This window comes from Chiloscyllium punctatum, chromosome 34, assembly GCF_047496795.1.
Source record: "Chiloscyllium punctatum isolate Juve2018m chromosome 34, sChiPun1.3, whole genome shotgun sequence".
Classification (NCBI taxonomy): domain Eukaryota; kingdom Metazoa; phylum Chordata; class Chondrichthyes; order Orectolobiformes; family Hemiscylliidae; genus Chiloscyllium; species Chiloscyllium punctatum.
In genome coordinates, this window is record NC_092772.1 from 7,634,359 (window position 1) to 7,653,139 (window position 18,781).

The window sequence follows — 18,781 nt, forward strand, 5'->3', positions numbered from 1 at the left end:
GGCAATTTACACGATATTGTGTTCCCATGTATTTGTTGCCATTATCCGAAATGGAAGTGGCTGTGGGTTTGGAAGGTGCTGTCTGAGGATCTTTGGTGTATATCTGCACTGCATTTGTAGGTGGTACACACTGCTGCTACTGAGCATCTTTGGTGGAGGGAGTGGATATTTGTGGTTGAGGTGCCAATCAAGCAGGTTGCTTTGTCCTGGATGGTGTCAAGTTTCTTGAGTGTTTAATGGAGCTGCATTCATACAGGCAAGTGGAGCATATTCCATCACATCCTACAGAGAGTCCTTATCCCAGTGTAGAGGCAGGTTTGAGCTGGGAACCGGCAGATTCCCCAATTTAGCATAATCCAAAGGAATTGTCGAGGAAAGTGGAATTTCCTACTGGGTAAGTCCTATCAGCTTGGAACCCTCTAAGTGTCCATCAAAAATCAAATTCTTCAGCCGGTACTGATACAGTTAAACAGACGAGTTAATCTGTAAATACTCCACGTCAACCAATCCTTTTCTAATGTCCTAAATAGCGATCTATGAGCTGTTTTGAAGTGAGAAATCATGGTAGGTGATTACATGAAATTATCAGAACCCACTCACCAAAGAAATGGCTGGCCTCGGTTTTTCAGCATCAAGCTTTCAGTTTCTTTGGGCTGCTTATCCATTTCAGTCTCATCTGAAATTTCCTGCCATTGATTACGATGCAGAGATCGAACCTCTCTTTTAATTAAACCAAACACCCAGAGAGTCTTGGTTCACTCTGTAATCTGTTAAAGTAATAAGGACAAAGAACTCTAAAATTCCAATACATTAAGAAAATTATAATTATTTACTTAAAATAATAGTGAACACTAAACAACAACTGTTCACAAATCCAAGTCCCCTTCTTTTACCGACTTATTATCTGACTCCAACTCCACAAAAGTACACTGTTCCAATTATTAAACTGGACACTTATTAAGTATTGCTTTAACTTAATCTCAAGACCAAACAGGTTCCTCTGAATTCAATCCTCTGGCTGCTGATCTCGCTGGGCCATCTTGTTTCTTTTTTGTAATGTGAGAAGGTTTCACAAAAAAAGGTACTTTGGTTAAAATTGTTTTCTAATTTCTTTGAGAGGAAGATGTGAGATGGCCATTTAGCTCTTGGGCTCGACAGCAGTTGTTCGCTATTTGATGGCAGTTGCTCTCCCTCATACTTTCAAAACACCGGGTTTATATAACACCCACGACTCAATAAACTCTTATAATCAGTTTCAAGGTGTCAAAACGATCAAACCAAATGCCATTGGTTTCTGGTATCCTGGGCACAACTTAAACTAATTGGGTAAATTGGAATCGTGGTCAAAACAGCAGCCAAACCTCAAGTAATTGGAACATGCATCTATTTTGGAACAGCTGATCTCTCAGATGGCAGGTGTTGCTGTGCTTAAATTCAAAAAGCACTTTCGATCTTCCAGCCAACATACACTCTATTGGCTTTGGAACAATGTGGATTCGTTGGTTACAGTTCCAGATACAGACTGTACATCCAATTGTACTGTTACCAAAAAACCAGATTCACCAACACTGCAGTCACCCCTCTCCCCCCGACTGATCCCTACCCAACACTGCAATCACCCCCTCTCTGACTGATCCCTACCCAACACTGCAATCACACCCTCCTTGACTGATCCCTACCCAACACTGCAAATACCCCCTCCCTGAATGATCCCTACCCAACACTGCAATCTCCCCCTCCCTGACTGATCACTACCCAACACTGCAATCTCCCCCTCCCTGACTGATCCCTATCCAACACTGCAAATACCCCCTCCCTGAATGATCCCTACCCAACACTGCAATCTCCCCCTCCCTGACTGATCCCTACCCAACACTGCAATCTCCCCCTCCCTGACTGATCCCTAACCAACACTGCAATCACTGACTCCCTGGCTGATCCCTACCCTACACTGCAATCTCCCCTTCCCTGCCTGATCCCTACCCAACACTGCAATCACCCCCTCCATGACTGATCCCTCCCCAATACTGCAATCTACCCCTCCCTGACTGATCCTGACCCAACACTGCAATCTCCCCCTCCCTGACTGATCCCTACCCAACACTGCAATCTCCCCTCCCTGACTGATCCCTACCCAACACTGCAATCTCCCCATCCCAAGGAAAAAGGAACACCTAGAGAGAAAATAGGACCCTTCAAGGACCAAAGTTGACATGTGTGCGCAGAATCGCAGGAGATCTTTCTCCTCTGTGTTGACCTTGGAGAAAGACATGAAGGCTTGGGAACTTGGGGAAGTTAGTGATGATCTCTTGGTGTCAGACCATATCACAGGAGAGGATGTGTTGAATGCATTAGAATGTATGAAGGTGGATAAATCTCCTGGACCTGACCAAACATATCCAACGGCACCTCAAGAGGCGAGGGAAGTACTTGTGGGGTCCCTGCTGATCTTTTTGCGGGTGAGGTCCTGGAAGACTGGAAGACAGCATATGTTATTCAAGAATAGCTGCAAAGATAAACCTGGGAAGTATAGATCAGTAAACCTAACATCTGCGGTAAGTAAGTTACTTGAGAAGATGCTGAGAGATTAGATAGACATGCATTTGGAAATACAACATTTGATTGGGAGTAGTCAGCAAAGCCTTGTGCATGGGAGACCATGCCTCACAAATTTGGCAGCATTCTTTATTGAAGTGATCAATAAGTTTGACGAGGACAGGCCAGTCCATGTAGACTCTACAGATTTCAGGAAGGCCTTTGATAAGGTTCAACATGATAACTTGCTCTGGAAGGTTAGATCGCATGGAATCCAGGGAGCGTTGGCAAGCTGAGTACACACTTGGCTTGATGGTAGGAAGCAGAGAGTAACAGTCAGACTGGAGGCCTGTGACTAGTGGTGTGCCTCAGCGGTCATAGAATCATAGAATCCCTCCTCTGTGGAAACAGGCCCTTCGGCCCAACAAGACCACTGGCCCTCTGAAGATTATTTCACTCAAATCCATTCCCCTACTTTATTACTCTCCATTTACCCCTGAGTAATGCAACTTACTTACACATCCATGAACATTCTCGGCAATTGAATATGGCCAATTTACTTGACCTGCAGATCTTTGGATTGTGGGAGGAAACCGGTGCACCCAGAGGAAACCCACGCAGACATGGGGAGAACGTACAAACTCAGTTGGTGTGGCATGGTGGCTCAGTGGTTGGCACTGCTGCCTCACAGCGCCAGGGACCCGGGTTCGACCCCAGCCTCGGGTGACTGTGTGGAGTTTGCACATTCTCCCTGTGTCTGTGTGGGTTTTCTTTGGGTGTTCTGGTTTCCTCCCCATTCCAAAAATGTGCAGGTCAGATGAAGTGGTCAGGCTAAATTGCCTATATTGCTAGGTGCATTCGTTAAGGGTAAATGTTGGGTCGGGAGAATGTCTCTGGATGGGTTACTCTTCAGCAGGTCGGTGTGGACTTGTTGGGCCAAATGACCTGTTTCCATACTGTAGGAAATCTAACCCGAACAGGATCTAACCCACACAGACCATCCTGTGAGGTTGGAATTGAACCCAGATCCACGGTGCTGTGAGGCAGCAGTGCTAACCACTAAGCCACTGTGCCACTGAGCTGGTCAGTGCTAGGCCCATGGCTGTTTGTTATCTATATCAGTGATTTGGATGAGGATGTTTAAGGCATGATTAGAAAGTTTGCAGATTACACTAAAATAAGTGAGAAAGGTTCTCAGAAATTGCAACAGGGCCTTGATCAGCTGGGGAATTGGGCTGAGAAATGGCAAATGGAGTTTAATACAGACATAGGCGAGATCTTGCATTTTGGAAAGTCACATCAAGACTGGGGTTTCATGGTGAATGGTAGGGCGTGAAGGAGTGTAGTGGAACAGAGGGACCTTGGATTCCAGGAGCACGGTTCTCCGAACTCAGGGAGACAGGGCAGTGAAGAAGGCTTTTGGCACACTGGGCCCTTCATCAGCAGGGCATGGAATATCGAAGTTGGGAAGTTCTGTTGTATTTGTGCAGGATGTTGATGAGGCCGCACTTGGAATATTGTGTTCAGTTTTGCCCACCTTGCTATAGGAATGATGTTATTAAACTGGAAAGAGTGCAGAAGAAACTTACAAGGATGTTGCCAGAACTCAACTAGAGTTATAGAGAGAGGTTGGACAAGCAGGGACATTTTCTTTAGTGTGTAGGAGACTGAAGGGTGTCCTTAAAGAGGTGTATAAGATCATGGGAGGCATGGATAGGGTGAATGCACTCAGTCTTTCTCCAAGGCTTGGAGAATCAAGGATGAAAGGGCATCAGTTTAAGGAGAAAGGGGAAGATTAAAAGGGAAGCTGAGGGACAATGCTTTTCCCCAGAGGGTGGTACACATACGGAATGAACTACCAGTGCAAGTGGTCGAGGAGGATGCATTTAATAACATTTAAAATGCACTTGGACAAATACATGGAGAGGAAAGTATTGGAAGGATATGGGCCAAGTGCAGGGAAACGGGGTTAGTGTGGATGGACCAGTTTGGGCCAAAGAGCCTGTCTCCATGCTGTCGAACTCTATGAACATACCGAAGTGTCCCATCATCCAGAAGCGTCCAAAGCAACACGAACACGAGCCGGTACAAATGTGAAACAGTCCTGCAGAATTTCACAGGAAGCCAGCCTGGCCTTGCAGTGAAGGATTCCTGGTCCAGGAGCTGTGGTGAGATGGCCATAGAGAACTGGGGAAGGAAGCTGGAAAGCTCACTCCACTGCCGATAGCCTAGAGGATCCCTGGCTGGGATAAGGCAGCTGGGATCCGGTCACCCCAGGGAAAACTACAGGTTGTGACAGAGCTAGGTCTCCGACACAATGAGCAGGACAGAAGGTTGCAGGATTCGACTCCAGTTCCAATTGGGAAGAGCCCAATCCAGTGAAAGGAGGGTCTCTGGGGATGGGGAGGCAGCCTCAGGTTACATTAACAATCTGGAAGGACAGTGTATGAGCTCCAAGCAGCTGCATGGGTCCTGTACACCTGCAACAGGAGCAAATACAATCCCTAGGGAACCAGGACTCCTTCCAGAATGGGATAATGTGTGGCTTTGGTGTTCTACCTCCCCAGGGAGATAATGACAGGCCCCACTCTGACACATCCACACCCGCTCACAGATGGGGACTCCCACTGCCTGTCTCCCAGGTAACTGCACCTTTTGCCCCCAGCCCTGAGTCACAGCCGAATTCAGATTCCATGAGTCCTGTGGTTACCCAGTGTAAAGCAGCTTATGGTCTCACTCCGTACACAACAGCCATTCCAGGCACCGAGCTGGTGGGCAGCACCAAAAAGGTCCCGTCTCTGGCACGGATACTGACTGACAGTCTGTCATACACAGAGTGGACGCTGAGGAGCAAACCAAATGAATCGCCATGTGCCTTAGTCCAGCAGGCCATTCAGCCCTCCCTGAGGGCCAACAGCAAGGGAGGGGCATCCATGATGAGATGAAGGCAGCGATCCTCACTGCTCGAGGGCAGGATAAGGCATATCCTGCAGAGGCGCTACATAACTGCAGAACAACAACCAGGGGAATGCTCCCCCCTCCCCCCGTCAGCTTCACCCGGAGACTCTGGGTCCAATTTGAATGGATTTTTGGGGATATGATCTGCACCTCTCTTAGCGATGAGAAACTGGGCCCGACCCTTTGTCTCCCATGTCTCAGAAAGGAGGAGGGACACCTGGGATTCGACCCCTCAATCGCGCCCGTAATGAGGCTTGGGTTCTCTGCTAATTAATTGCTGAATACGAAATAGACTTTAGGGATTTCCACATTGTGTTACAGGAGCTCAGGGACCAGAAGCGATTGGTAGTGTTTCCCCGAGAATGGGTGCATGCTAGTAGGATACCAAGATCCCTGCCTGGACTAGGGGTCATTTTCGGACAGTGATATCCCAGGAAGCCCACCAGGGAGGATTCCTCAGAAACAAAATTAAAAACGGGCTGTGACCAGGAGGGAAGGATCCTCCCCCAGCTTGTCCCACACATACCAGGCTCTCACAATGGACTAGTCACTAAACTCACAGGGAATTCCTTGTTCACGAACATTTATCACAAACTGACACTAATCATTATGAATGTATCAGGGATACAGTAATCAGAGTGGTGTCCTTCCCCATTAAAATAATCATGTTCCCAACTGACCCACCGGATAATGGGACAATGGACAGGGAAATTTGAGGGAAAACACAGAACCCAGAAAAGTAATTAAGAGGCAAAAGAAAAGGGAACTCCTTAATGATTTAGCCACAGTATACGAGTCCACTCCCAGGGCAGGAGTGTTACTGGTCAGGACGCTGACTTGGCTAATTTGGAGAATAAATCAGGATCCTGACCCTCTAATGAGCCTGAGAAAGACTGAACACAGAAAACCCAGAGGAGACCGTGGGACAATTCGTGGAGAATTAGGCTAACCATCACTTAGTGACCAGACTGGAGGGTCACGCCAACACGATTAACCAGATCATCCACGGCCCAATCAGAGATTATGGTGAGCAGTAAAACCACACCCTGTGCAGTAACGTGATGATGGAACAGCTGAGGGAGGAGCTCAGGCAGGCCAACCAAGGGAAAGTCCCATCCCGGGTTAGTGACAAACAGCATCAATATTTGTTCCAGGAGAACACCCACACCAACATCTCTCACTGTCAGTGACAGCAGCTCACCAAGGGCTGGGTTAAGAACAGCTGTAAGGACACTCTCAGTGGGACACCTGGGCTTGGTATGAGGGATTCCACTTACCCCAAGTGACCAAAGTTAGGATGAAGTCCAAATTAACGGAGTTGTATAAAAAAGGTATTTGGATGGGCGACCATGATTACCTCCCACTTACTGTGGAGACAGAGGGAACATAGACTGGGACCATACTTACGTAAATGGGAAGGACCAGGTCATACCATGACATTCCCATAGCCTGTTATCCAAGAATTCGGCTCCTCTCACATCGGCTGTGGTCCTAACCGCACTCACCTTGATATATCTCGGGATCCCGGTGGTTAGGATTGCAGGCTGTAACAAATGTGTACGATCATGGTGAATAATGCCTGGACACACCCTCCAGGGGCTGGAAGGTAGATGGAACTCCCCGGGTGATCACCTTAGTTTCATTCATTTGCAGTGTTTGAGTGTTCCTGGCTGGGCCAGTATTGATTGCCTGCCCATAGTTGCCATTACGACAGATTGGCCATATTAAATTTCCCATTGTGTCAAGGGATATTCGGGCCAGTTGGAATAGACATCGGAAATGTAGGGTTTCAGGGATATCATCGAGGGAGTGGGTCTGAGTTGGATTCTCTTCAGAGGGTCATTGTGGACTCAATGGGCCGAACGGTCTGATTCTGTTCTGTCAAGATTTTATGATATCACTTATCAGCTATAAGTCTTAGGGTGTAGGTTTGCTCGGTGATAGGTTTGATATCCAGACGTTTCGTTACCTGGCTGGGTAGCATCATCAGTGGCGACCTCCAAGTGAAGCGATAAGACCATCGGTTTGGAAAACGTACACAATGGCTTTTGCACAGACAGGTGGCTACTCTGACAACAAGCATAACCAGCTTTTAAAGTTAGGTTTGTAATTTATTGCATAAGATTCTTTTCTTTCCTTTCAAGTGGATGAGTTGGGGGAGATGTCACAAACTCCTGGCTAAAACACAGATAGACAGCCAAGGTTTATTGGCCAAGGAAATCTCCCAAATCACACCAGGCACGGTGCAAACACAGCATAATGTAAAAGGCAACGGTTATTCTGGACAGACGTATACCCCAAACAAATGAGGGCCCAGACAGGAAGGCACCGGGTCCTGCTACACAAAGAAACTAACAGCAACAAGCCATCCAAATGATTGGCAATGCTTCAAACTATTAACGGATTCTCCTAATTGGCCAGAAGAATAGAAAGTTCCTGAAAACCATCCAGAAATGAACAAAAACAGGGTTTATCTGCAGACTGATTGCCTGAATCTCTGGAGGCCTTCTGAGGAGACCAGCATGGCAAGAGACAGAGACCATCTGACCATCCAGAGAGAGAGAGGAAGAGAGAAAAGAGTTTCACAGACACAGAAGCAGAACCAGAGAGAGAGAGAGAGAGAGAGACAGGCTGAAGCAAAACACAGGGGCATGGGAGAGAGGGAATGTGAAAATCCATTGAGAGAGAGAGTTGGAACCAACTGGAATAACAAGTGTCACCCCTACAGTCTGTCCATGTTTTAACTCCTCAGTCTTAGTCTGACTTCCCCTTCTCTCCCCCTCTCTGTCCCCTCTCTCTCTGTCCTTCTGTCCCTCTCTCTCACACATACACACTCTTTCTCTCACTCTCTCTCACTCTCCCTGTCTCTCTCTGCCTCTCTTTCTCCCAACCCCCTTCTCCATCCCCACTCTCTCCATTTCTGTCTCTTTTTCTCACCCTCCCTTTCTATTTTTCGCTATGTCAGCCCGGAAAGATCTCACCCAATTTTGTACCCCCTCAAAAACAGTATGCCCTTCATTTTCATTGTCCTCCCCAATTTATTCCCGTTCCCGAATATCTTCCCTCCAAAATAATTGCCTCACCAAAGTAGCCCCCCTCAAATATTTTGCTGCCCCCAACATTGCTGTGAGCCCTGGGGCAGAGGGAAATGAGTGGAAAAGTGTGGAGCTGGAAAAGCCCAGCAGGTCAGTCCTGAACCATCGACTCTCCTGGCTGACCCGCTGTGCTTCCGCAGCTCCACAATTTGTAACTCTGACTTTCCAGCATCTGCAGTCTTCACTTTCTCACACAGGTAAATGAGTCTGGGCTGACTGACTGGCCTGTGGCTGTTTTAATGCACAGCAAGATCCCAGTCCCAGAATTATAGAAGGCATGTATCACAGATGGAGTCCTTTCTGCCCATACACCCCCCCAACCCCCCATTAAATGATCCTGGTCCTGTTCCGGATCCTCAGGATTGTCCCCTGAATGGCCTCATTGACTATCCTTTCTGTGGAGACCTCTTCTTCGTGTTGTGGTTCTGTTCGCCGAGCTGGGAATTTGTGTTGCAGACGTTTCGTCCCCTGTCTAGGTGACATCCTCAGTGTTTGGAAGCCTCCTGTGAAGCACTTCTGTGATCTTTCCTCCAGCATTTATACAGGTTTGTCTCTACCGCTTCCGTTTGTCAGTTCCAGCTGTCCGCTGCAGTGGCTGGTATATTGGGTCCAGGTCGATGTGTTTGTTAATCACATCTGCCTGGACTCAATATACCAGCCATTGCAGCGGACAGCTGGAAATGACAACCAGAAGCAGTAGAGACAAACCACTACAAATGCCGAAGGAACCAACACATAAGCGCTACACAGGAGGCTCCCAGGCACTGAGGATGTCACTGAGATAGGGGACGATACGTCTGCAACACAAATTCCCAGCTCGGCGAACAGAACCATAACAACGAGCACCCGAGCTACAAATCTTCTCACAAACTTTGAACACCTCTTCTCCATCCTGTTTCAGACTTTGCGTCTCATGCTGTCCCTCCCTCAATCTCTCTGTCTCTCACAGCAGCCCCTCCTTTCTCCACCAACCCCAAAACCCCATCAAACAGTCCCCCGTCTCTTTTGTCCCACTCCCCCCCGTCTCCCAATCTCCCCCTTCCCATGTAGACCCACAGCTCCTGGGCTGGAGGACATGATGCAGAGACTAACACACCTTTTGACTGACTGCTGTCATGCACAGAAAGATCCCACTATGCAACCATTCCCCAGCCACACACACTGTCCTTCTCCCTCCATATGTGTCCTTCTTCCTCTCCCTGTTTCTCACTGCCCATCTCTCTCTCTCTCCTCAATTACTCCATCCCCACTCTCTCGATGTCTCTCTTTCTCTTTTTGTCACCCTCCCCTTCTCTTTTTCTTCATTTCAGACTCAATGAGAAAAGTACTTTTATGTCCCTTACACTAACCCCCTCCCCACAGTCGGGGTAACATTCGGGAGAGACCAGGAAAAGGTTGATCCCCCGCATTAACTGTACAGCATCCAGCGACACAGAGACAAACTCTTCCCATGTCCCTTCCCCAGTCACTGGGACAGGGGTCTAGGGAGACAGAGGGAGAGAAACTACAAGAGAGAAAGAGAGATGGGTAGACAGACAGTGAGAGGGAGGGAGAGAACAAGAGAAATACGGGCAGGCAGAGTGTTGGAGAGAAAGTGAGAAGAACTGAAAAAGAGCACGAGAGAGGCAGAGAGAGAAAGGGAGAGAGAGAGAAAAAAACCCCAGGAAGAGAAATACAATGTCAGACAGATACAAGGGGGAAAAGGGGAGGCAAAGACAGGGAGTGAAGGTCAGACAGACAGCAAGAGAGAAATCCCAGGGAGAGATATAGGACAGAGAGAGAGAGAGGAGTCGCAGCAGGAGCATAGAGCTGAGAGAGTGGAGTGGGGGGTGGGGGTGGGGGGCTGCTACGATGCAACGAGAATGATTTACAGACAAGAATAGCAAGATCCCCCAGAGCTGAGAGAAAGATGCAGAGAGAGATGAGCAAGGTGTTGGTTTTGTGGAAGATTGAATGATTAAACATTCCTGAAAAACATGATGGGGTGTGAAAGGGGCAGAGTGTTGGAGGAAGGGAATCTTCAGGGAAATGGCAACAGGGCAGAGATATGAAGGATGTTGTGAGATAGGGATTGAAGGAAAGATGTGGGAGAGATACCTGGGAACACAGAAATATACATAAGAGCTCTCATGGGAGTGGGAAGCAGTGAGATCAGTAGGATCAGACTGTGCAGCTGCCCTCTCTCGCATTTTGCGCCTTTGTCACTCCTCATTGTAGAGCTCGCCCCTTGTGGTAAAATTCCGACAGACAGCCTGAATCCCACAATGTGTGTGTGTGTGCGTGTGTGTCTGTGCGTGTGTGTGTGTTTGTCTGTGTGTGTCTGTGTGTATGTGCGGGTGTGTGTGTGTGTCTATGTGTGTGTCTGTGTGTGTGTGTGTGTGTGTGTGTGTTTGTCTGTGTGTGTCTGTGCGTGTGTGTGTGTTTGTCTGTGTGTGTCTGTGTGTATGTGCGGGTGTGTGTGTGTGTCTATGTGTGTGTCTGTGTGTGTGTGTGTGTGTGTTTGTCTGTGTGTGTCTGTGTGTGTCTGTGCGTGTGTGTGTGTTTGTCTGTGTGTGTCTGTGTGTATGTGCGGGTGTGTGTGTGTGTCTATGTGTGTGTCTGTGTGTGTGTGTGTGTGTGTGTGTGTGTGTCTGTGTGTGTGTGTGTTCACTCTCTCTGGTTCCAGCTTCTGTCTGATGATCCCGTATAGCAGAATAATTTGATTCTCTGTCTCTGTACTGTCCGGGTTTCAGCTCCCAAATTAAATGTTGAATCATCCACGATCCTATTGAATAGCAGAGCAGGCTCAAGGGGCTGAATGGTCTCCTCCTGTTCCTATTTCGGATGGTCTTCTGTCCTTAACACTACCTCCCAGCTCTTGGCCCCCACACTGGAGGTTATGACTCCACAAGGCCCTGATCTGTAGAGTGTTGCACCCTTCCGTGAGTCTCGGAGGGAACCATCCTGATTTGGATTGGAGTTGCAGCCTCTCAGTGAGAAGTGAAATCTCCTTGAGGTTCCCGTCAGTCTCTCACTGTAAGGTGGAGCAGGCCAGTCCCGGGGAAGCAAACAGCAGGCCAGGTCTGCAATGTCCTCCAGCTCCATTTCAGAAGGCCACATGGGAGGGGCTTGTTTCCTTCATCAGCTTCCCGTGCTCTCCCTTCTGGGTTAGGGTGGGGGCCGAATGGCCTTGCTCGTGGCTCCTATTGAGGTTCAGGCTGGCAATGATTGGGTTATACAGGGCATGCCCCTGGAGTGAGGTCGGTCAGCTCAGTTGGCTGGACAGTTGGTTTATAATACAGAGTAAAACCAATACCGTGTGTTCTCTTCCCACACCAGCTGGGGTTACTCTGAAGGACTCTCCTTCCCAACCTCTCCCCTCAGCTGGGCCCTGGTGACCCTCTGATCAAATCCCCACCAGACCCCGCTCTGTAATGAGGAGCTGTCCCATGCTCTGGTAAGACTATGGTGACATTACATTGGTTTGTACCTGGAGCACTGTGTGCAGGACTAGTCACTGCATTGTCAGAGGGATGTTAGTGTGTGGGGAAGGTTTACTGGATGAATCCCCACTGGAATGAACAGCACTCTCTTTACCCCAGTTAAGCCACCCTGACAGATTTTGCGTCTTTGGAGACTGTAAATATATGGCTTACTCGACAAACAGAAGGCTGAGTGCGACTGTGAATGTATTCAGCATTCAGAAGCCTGTGGAGACACTGCGTAACTCATGCAAGGGGGCGGTCACGTGACGTTCCGTTTCGCGGCCGGAAGAGTGCGAGGCGGTCACGTGACATTCCGTTTCGCACCCCGAGGAGGTCACGTGATGCTCCGTTTCGCGGGCAAAAGAAGCTCACGTGGGGTCAGACATCCGGGAATGCGAGGAGGTGGGGAATGGAGTCAGATCAACAGCTAATCAGAAGATAATTCTACCTCAGCATTTGTATGACCTTTTTCATTGTATAAAAGATTGGGTCAGAGACAGAACGGGGTCTTACTTTTTGAACTGGCACACTGGGTAGTTTGTCAGGGACTAAAAGGTTTAGACCCAGAGCTCTGAATGCTTTATCCACTTACTGTTTAAAATAAATTAAGAGTATGAGACTGAATATCTTCTCCTATTGCTTCATTTTAAAGAACACGCAGGACTCGACTCGGTTGGTAAGTTGGTAGATTTAGCCAAAAGTCTTACAAGACACAAGGACCAATTCACCTGCAACAGCAGCTGGATTTTATATTCATGAGCACCCAATAAGATTGGCGAGTTTACACACACACACACACACACACACACACACACACACACACACACACACACACACACTATCTCTCTCACACACACAGAGGTATGGTCTCTCTCTCTCTCTCACACACACACAGAGAGAGTCATTGTCTTATTCTCTCTCTCTCTCTCTCTCTCTCACACACACACACACACACAGAGGCATGGTCTCACTATCTCTCTCTCCCTCACACACACACACACACAAACACACACACACACACAGGCATGGTCTCTCTCTCTCTCTCTCTCTCTCTCACACACACACACACACACACACACACACACAGACAGAGGCATGGTCTCACTATCTCACACACAGAGCAATGGTCTCACTCTCTCTCTCTCTCTCTCTCTCGCTCTCTCTCACACACACACACTCTCACACACACATACACAAAGGACCCTGCCACAAACAGGCTCTCTCATAAACACAGACACACGCTCTCTCAAACACAAACACAGACACACTCTCACACACATATACACACAGGCACAACTCTCTCACACAGAGACACACTCAAGCACACGCTATATCTCTCACACACATACACACAAAGACACACGCTCCCTCAAACCCAAACACAGACACACGCTCACACACACATACACACAGGCACAACTCTCTCTCACACACACACAGACACTCTCTCACGCGCACACAGACACACTCTCTCTCAATCAGACACACTCTCTCTCACACACACATACACACACTCCCTCTCATTTACACACGCACTCTCTCACACACACACACTCTTATTCTCTCTCACACACACTCACTCTCATGCACACAGACACACTCTCTCTCACACACACACTCTCTGTCTCTCACACACTCGCAGACACTCTCTCTCACACACACTCTCTGTCTCTCACCCACACAGACATTCTCTCTCACACACATACTTACAGATGAACATACAGACACACGATCCCTCAAACACACACAGACACACTCTCTCACACACACATAAACACACAGTTACTCTCTCTCTCACACACATACACGCGCAGAGACACACTCCCCCAAACACACTCTCTCTCACACACACACACGGACACACACTCTCTCTCACACACAGACGCTCTCACTCACACAAACATAAACACACAGTTACACTCTCTCTCACACACACATACACACGCAGACACACGCTGCCTCAAATATGCATAGACACACTCTCTCTCACACACACGGACACCCACTCTGTCTCACACACACTGACACACACACTCTCTCTCACACACAGACACACTCACTCTCACACACATATGCACACAGATACACACTCTCTCACACACACATACAAACTCTTTCTCACACAAGACACACTGTCATACACACACAGGGAGACACACAGACACACACACACATAGACACACAGACACATTCTCTCACAAACACAAACACACTCACACACACATACACACAAACACACTCTCTCTCACACACATACACACTCTCTCACACACACCCTCACTCACACACATGCACACAGAGACACACACACCCTCAAACACACACAGCCACACACTCTCACATGAACATTCACATTCTCTCTCATGCACATATACAGACACACAGAGATACACATGCATCCACGCTTTCACACACACAAACACGGGCAGTCTCTCTCTCTCTCTCTCTCTCTCTCTCTCTCTCTCTCTCTCTCTCACACACACACACACACACACACACACACACACAGACACATACACACACACACACACACACACACATACATACACACACACACACACACATACAGCTGTAAAGGCATGGTTGAGGTATTGCTGGAGAAATGATTTCTCCGAGGACTGAACCCTGACCTCACATGATGACTGCTCCAGGGAGACAGACAGCAGCTACAGATGGACTTGTTGGATCTTCCTGTGCACCATCACGTGCATCGACAGCATTAGTCTGTTTGGGTGCCTGCTTTTCTAAAACGTCTCCAAGCAACAAGTAACAATAGATTGATGAAAGTTTTTCCCCAAACCATGTTTCAGACACATGCTGCTGTTATTTTTCACGGATTGTTTAAAATGATCTGAATCTTCTGAAATGGGGAGTGGCTTCCATTTCAAATTACGACACCAGAGTGCCTCGGGGACACTGAGGAAATGATCAGGAAATAACATCTGTTCCTTTCAATTCTCTGCACTCTGTACCACCTCAGACAGTTCTCCCTCAATACTTCAGAAAGTGCTCCCTCAATATCTCAGAATGTGCTCCCTCAGTACCTCAGGCAGTGCTCCCTCAATACCTCAGAAAGTGCCCCCTCAATAGCTCACCTAGCTATCCCTACGTACCTCAGATAGTACTCGCTCAATTCCTGAGATAGTGCTTCCTCAATACCTCAGAAAGGGCTACCTCAGTACCACAGATCGTGCTCCCATAATACCTCAGAAAGTGCTCCCTCAGTACCTCAGAAAGTGCTCCTTCAGTAGCTCAGACAGTGCTCCCTCAGTACCTCAGAAAGTGCTCCCTCAGTACCTCAGAATGTGCTCCCTCAATACCTCAGAAAGTGCTCCCTCAGCACCTCAAAAAGGGCTCATCCAATACCTCAGACAGTGCTCCCCCAATACCTCAGAAAGTACGCTCTCAGTACCTCAGAAAGTGTTCCCTCAGTACCTCAGACAGTGCTCCCTCAATACCTCAGAAAGTGCTCCCTCAGCACCTCAAAAAGGGCTCATCCAATACCTCAGACAGTGCTCCCCCAATACCTCAGAAAGTACGCTCTCAGTACCTCAGAAAGTGTTCCCTCAGTACCTCAGACAGTGCTCCCTCAATACCTCAGAAAGTGCTCCCTCAATGCCACTGAAAGTGCTCCCTCAATACCTCAGAATGTGCGCCCTCTATACCTCACATATTTCTCCCTCAATAACTCAGAAAGTGTTTCCTCAATATCTCAGATAGTGCTCCCTCAATATCTAAGATAGTTCTCCCTCATACCTCAGATAGTGCTTCCTCAGTGCGTCAGAAATTGCTACCTCAATACCTCAGAAAGTGCTCCTTCAATACCTCAGAAAGTGCTCCCCCAATACTTCAGAAAGTGCTCCCCCAATACCTCAGAACTAGCTCCGTGAATACCTCAGAGATTTCTCCCTCAATGCCTCAGAAAGTGCTCCCTCAATATCTCAGACAGCACTCGCTCAATATCTCAGATAGTTCTTCCTCAATACATCAGATAGTGCTCCCTCAATACCTCTGAAAGTGCTCCCTCAATACCTCCGAAAGTGCTACCTCAATACCTCAGAAAGTGCACCCTCAATACCTCAGAAAGTGCTCCCTCAGTACCTCCGAGAGTGCTTCCTCAATACCTCAGATAGTTCTCCCTTAGTACATCAGAAAGTGCTCCCACAATATCTCAGAAAGTGCTCCCTCAGAATCACAGAAATTGCTCCCTCAGTACCTCAGATAGTGCTCCGTCAATACCTCAGATAGTTCTCCCTCTGTACCTCAGATAATGCTCCCTCAGTACCTCAGATAGTGCTTCGTCAGAACCTCAGAAAGTGCTGCCTCAATACCTCAGATTGTGCTTCCTCAATACCTCAGAAAGTGCTTCTTCAGTACCACCGATAATGCTACCTCAATACCTCAGAGTGTGATCCCTCAATACCTCAGTTAGTGCTCCCCGATACCTTAGATAGTTCTCCCTCAATACCTCAGAAAGTGCACCCTCAATACCTCAGATAGTGCTCTCTCAGTTCCTCAGAGAGGGCTCCCTCAATACCTCAGATAGTGTTCCTCAATACCTCACAAAAATCTCCCTCAATACCTCAGAGAATGCTCCCTCAGTACCTCAGGCAAATGCTTGCTCAATACGTCAGAAAGTGCTCCCTCAGTACCTAGAGAGTGCTTCCTCAGTACATCAGAAAGTGCTTCCTCAATACCTCAATAAGTGCTCCCTCAATACGTGAGATATTGCACCCTCAATAACTCAGAAAGTGCTCCCTCAATATCTCAGATAATGCTCCCCAATACCACAAATAGTGCTCCCTCAATACCTCAGATAGTGCTCACTCAATACCTTAGAAGGTGCTCCCTCAATATATCAGACAGTGCACACTCTGTACTTCAGGCAGTGCTTCCTCACTACTCAGACATTGCTCCCTCAATACGTCGGACAGTGCTTCCATAATACGTCAGAAAGTGCTCCCTCAGTACCTCAGATCGTGCTTCCGCAATACCACATTAAATCCTCGCTCAATACCTCAGAAGGAGCTCCCCCAATACCTCAGATAGTGCTCTCTCAATACCTCAGTAATTGTTCCCTCAATACCTCAGAAAGTGCTCCCTCAATACCCCAGAAAGTGCTCCCTCAGTACCTCAGATAATGCTCCATCAGTATGTCAGATAATGCTTTCTCAGTACCTCAGATAGTGCTTCCACAGTACCTCAGACAGTGCTCCCTCAATACCTCAGAAAGTGCTCCCTCAGTACCTCAGATCATGCTCGCTCAGTCCCTTAGAGAGTGCATCATCACCATCTCAAATAGAGCTTCCTTAATACCTCTAAAAGTTCACCCTTAATACCTCAGAAATTGCTCACTCAATACCTCAGAAGGTGCTCCCTCAGTGCCACAGATAATGCTCACTCTATCGCTCAGATAGTGCTTCCTCAATATCTCAGAAGGTGCTCCCTAAATACCTCCGAATGTGCTGCCTCAATACCTCAGATAGTGCTCCCTTTAAACCACAAAAAGTGTTCCCGCAATACCTCCGATAGTGCTTTCTCAATACCTCAGAAAGTGCTCCCTCAGTACCTCAGATAATGCTACCTCAGTATGACAGATAATGCTCCCTCAATACCTCAGATAGTGCTCCCTCAATACCTCAGATAGTTCTCCCTCAGTACCTCAGAAAGTGTTCCCTCAATACCTCAGATAGTGCTCTCTCAGTTCCTCAGAGAGGGCTCCCTCAATACCTCAGAATGTGCTCCCTCAAAACATCAGATAGTGCACACTCTGTACTTCAGGCAGTGCTTCCTCACAACTCAGAAATTGCTCCCTCAATATGTCGGACAGTGCTTCCTTAATACGTCAGAAAGTGCTCCATCAGTACCTCAGATAGTGCTTCCTCAATACCTCAGATAGCACTCGCTCAATAACTCAGAGGGAGCTCCCGCAATACCTCAGATAGTGCTCTCTCAATACCTCAGTAATTGCTCCCTCAATACCTCAGAAAGTGCTCCCTCAATACCTCAGATAGTGCACCCTCAATACCCCAGAGAGTGCTCCCTCAGTACCTCATATAATGCTCCATCAGTGTGTCAGATAATTCTTTCTCAGTACCTCAGATAGTGCTTCCTCAGTACCTCAGAAAATGCTCCCTCAATACCTTAGATAGTGCACCCTCAATATCTCAGAAAGTGCTTCCTCAGTGCCACAAAAAGTGCTCCCTCAGTACCTCAGATAATGCTCCATCAAATGTCAGCTAATGCTTTCTCAGTACCTCAGATAGTGCTTCCACAGTACCTCAGAAAGTGCTCCCTCATACCTCAGAAAGTGATCCCTCAATACCTCAGAAAGTGCTCCCTCAGTACCTCAGATAATGCTCCCTCAGTACCTTAGAGAGTGCATCATCACCATCTCATATCGTGCTTCCTCAATACGTCTAAATGTTCACCCTTCATACCTCAGAAAGTGCTCCCTCAACACCTCAGAAGGTGCTCCCTCAGTGCCACAGATAATGCTCCCTCAATAGCTCAGATAGTGCTTCCTCAATATCTCAGAAGGTGCTCCCTCAATACCTCAGAATGTGCTCCCTCAATACCTCAGATAGTGCTCCCTTTAAACCACAAAAAGTGTTCACACAATACCTCAGAAAGTGTTCCCGCAATACCTCCGATAGTGCACCCTCAATACCTCAGAAAGTGCTCCCTCAGTACCTCAGATAATGCTCCCTCAGTACCTCAGATAGTGCT

The 18,781-nt window shown here is 47.9% G+C and overlaps 1 long non-coding RNA gene across 1 annotated transcript in view; it reads right to left on the reverse strand.

The window, feature by feature from the left end:
- Positions 1-18,781, reverse strand: part of LOC140458762 (uncharacterized) — a 67,886-nt gene that overhangs the window by 5,403 nt on the left and 43,702 nt on the right. The window contains exon 2 of the long non-coding RNA XR_011953663.1: positions 601-767. This is a non-coding gene — a long non-coding RNA (uncharacterized lncRNA). The remainder of the gene's footprint in view (positions 1-600; positions 768-18,781) is intronic.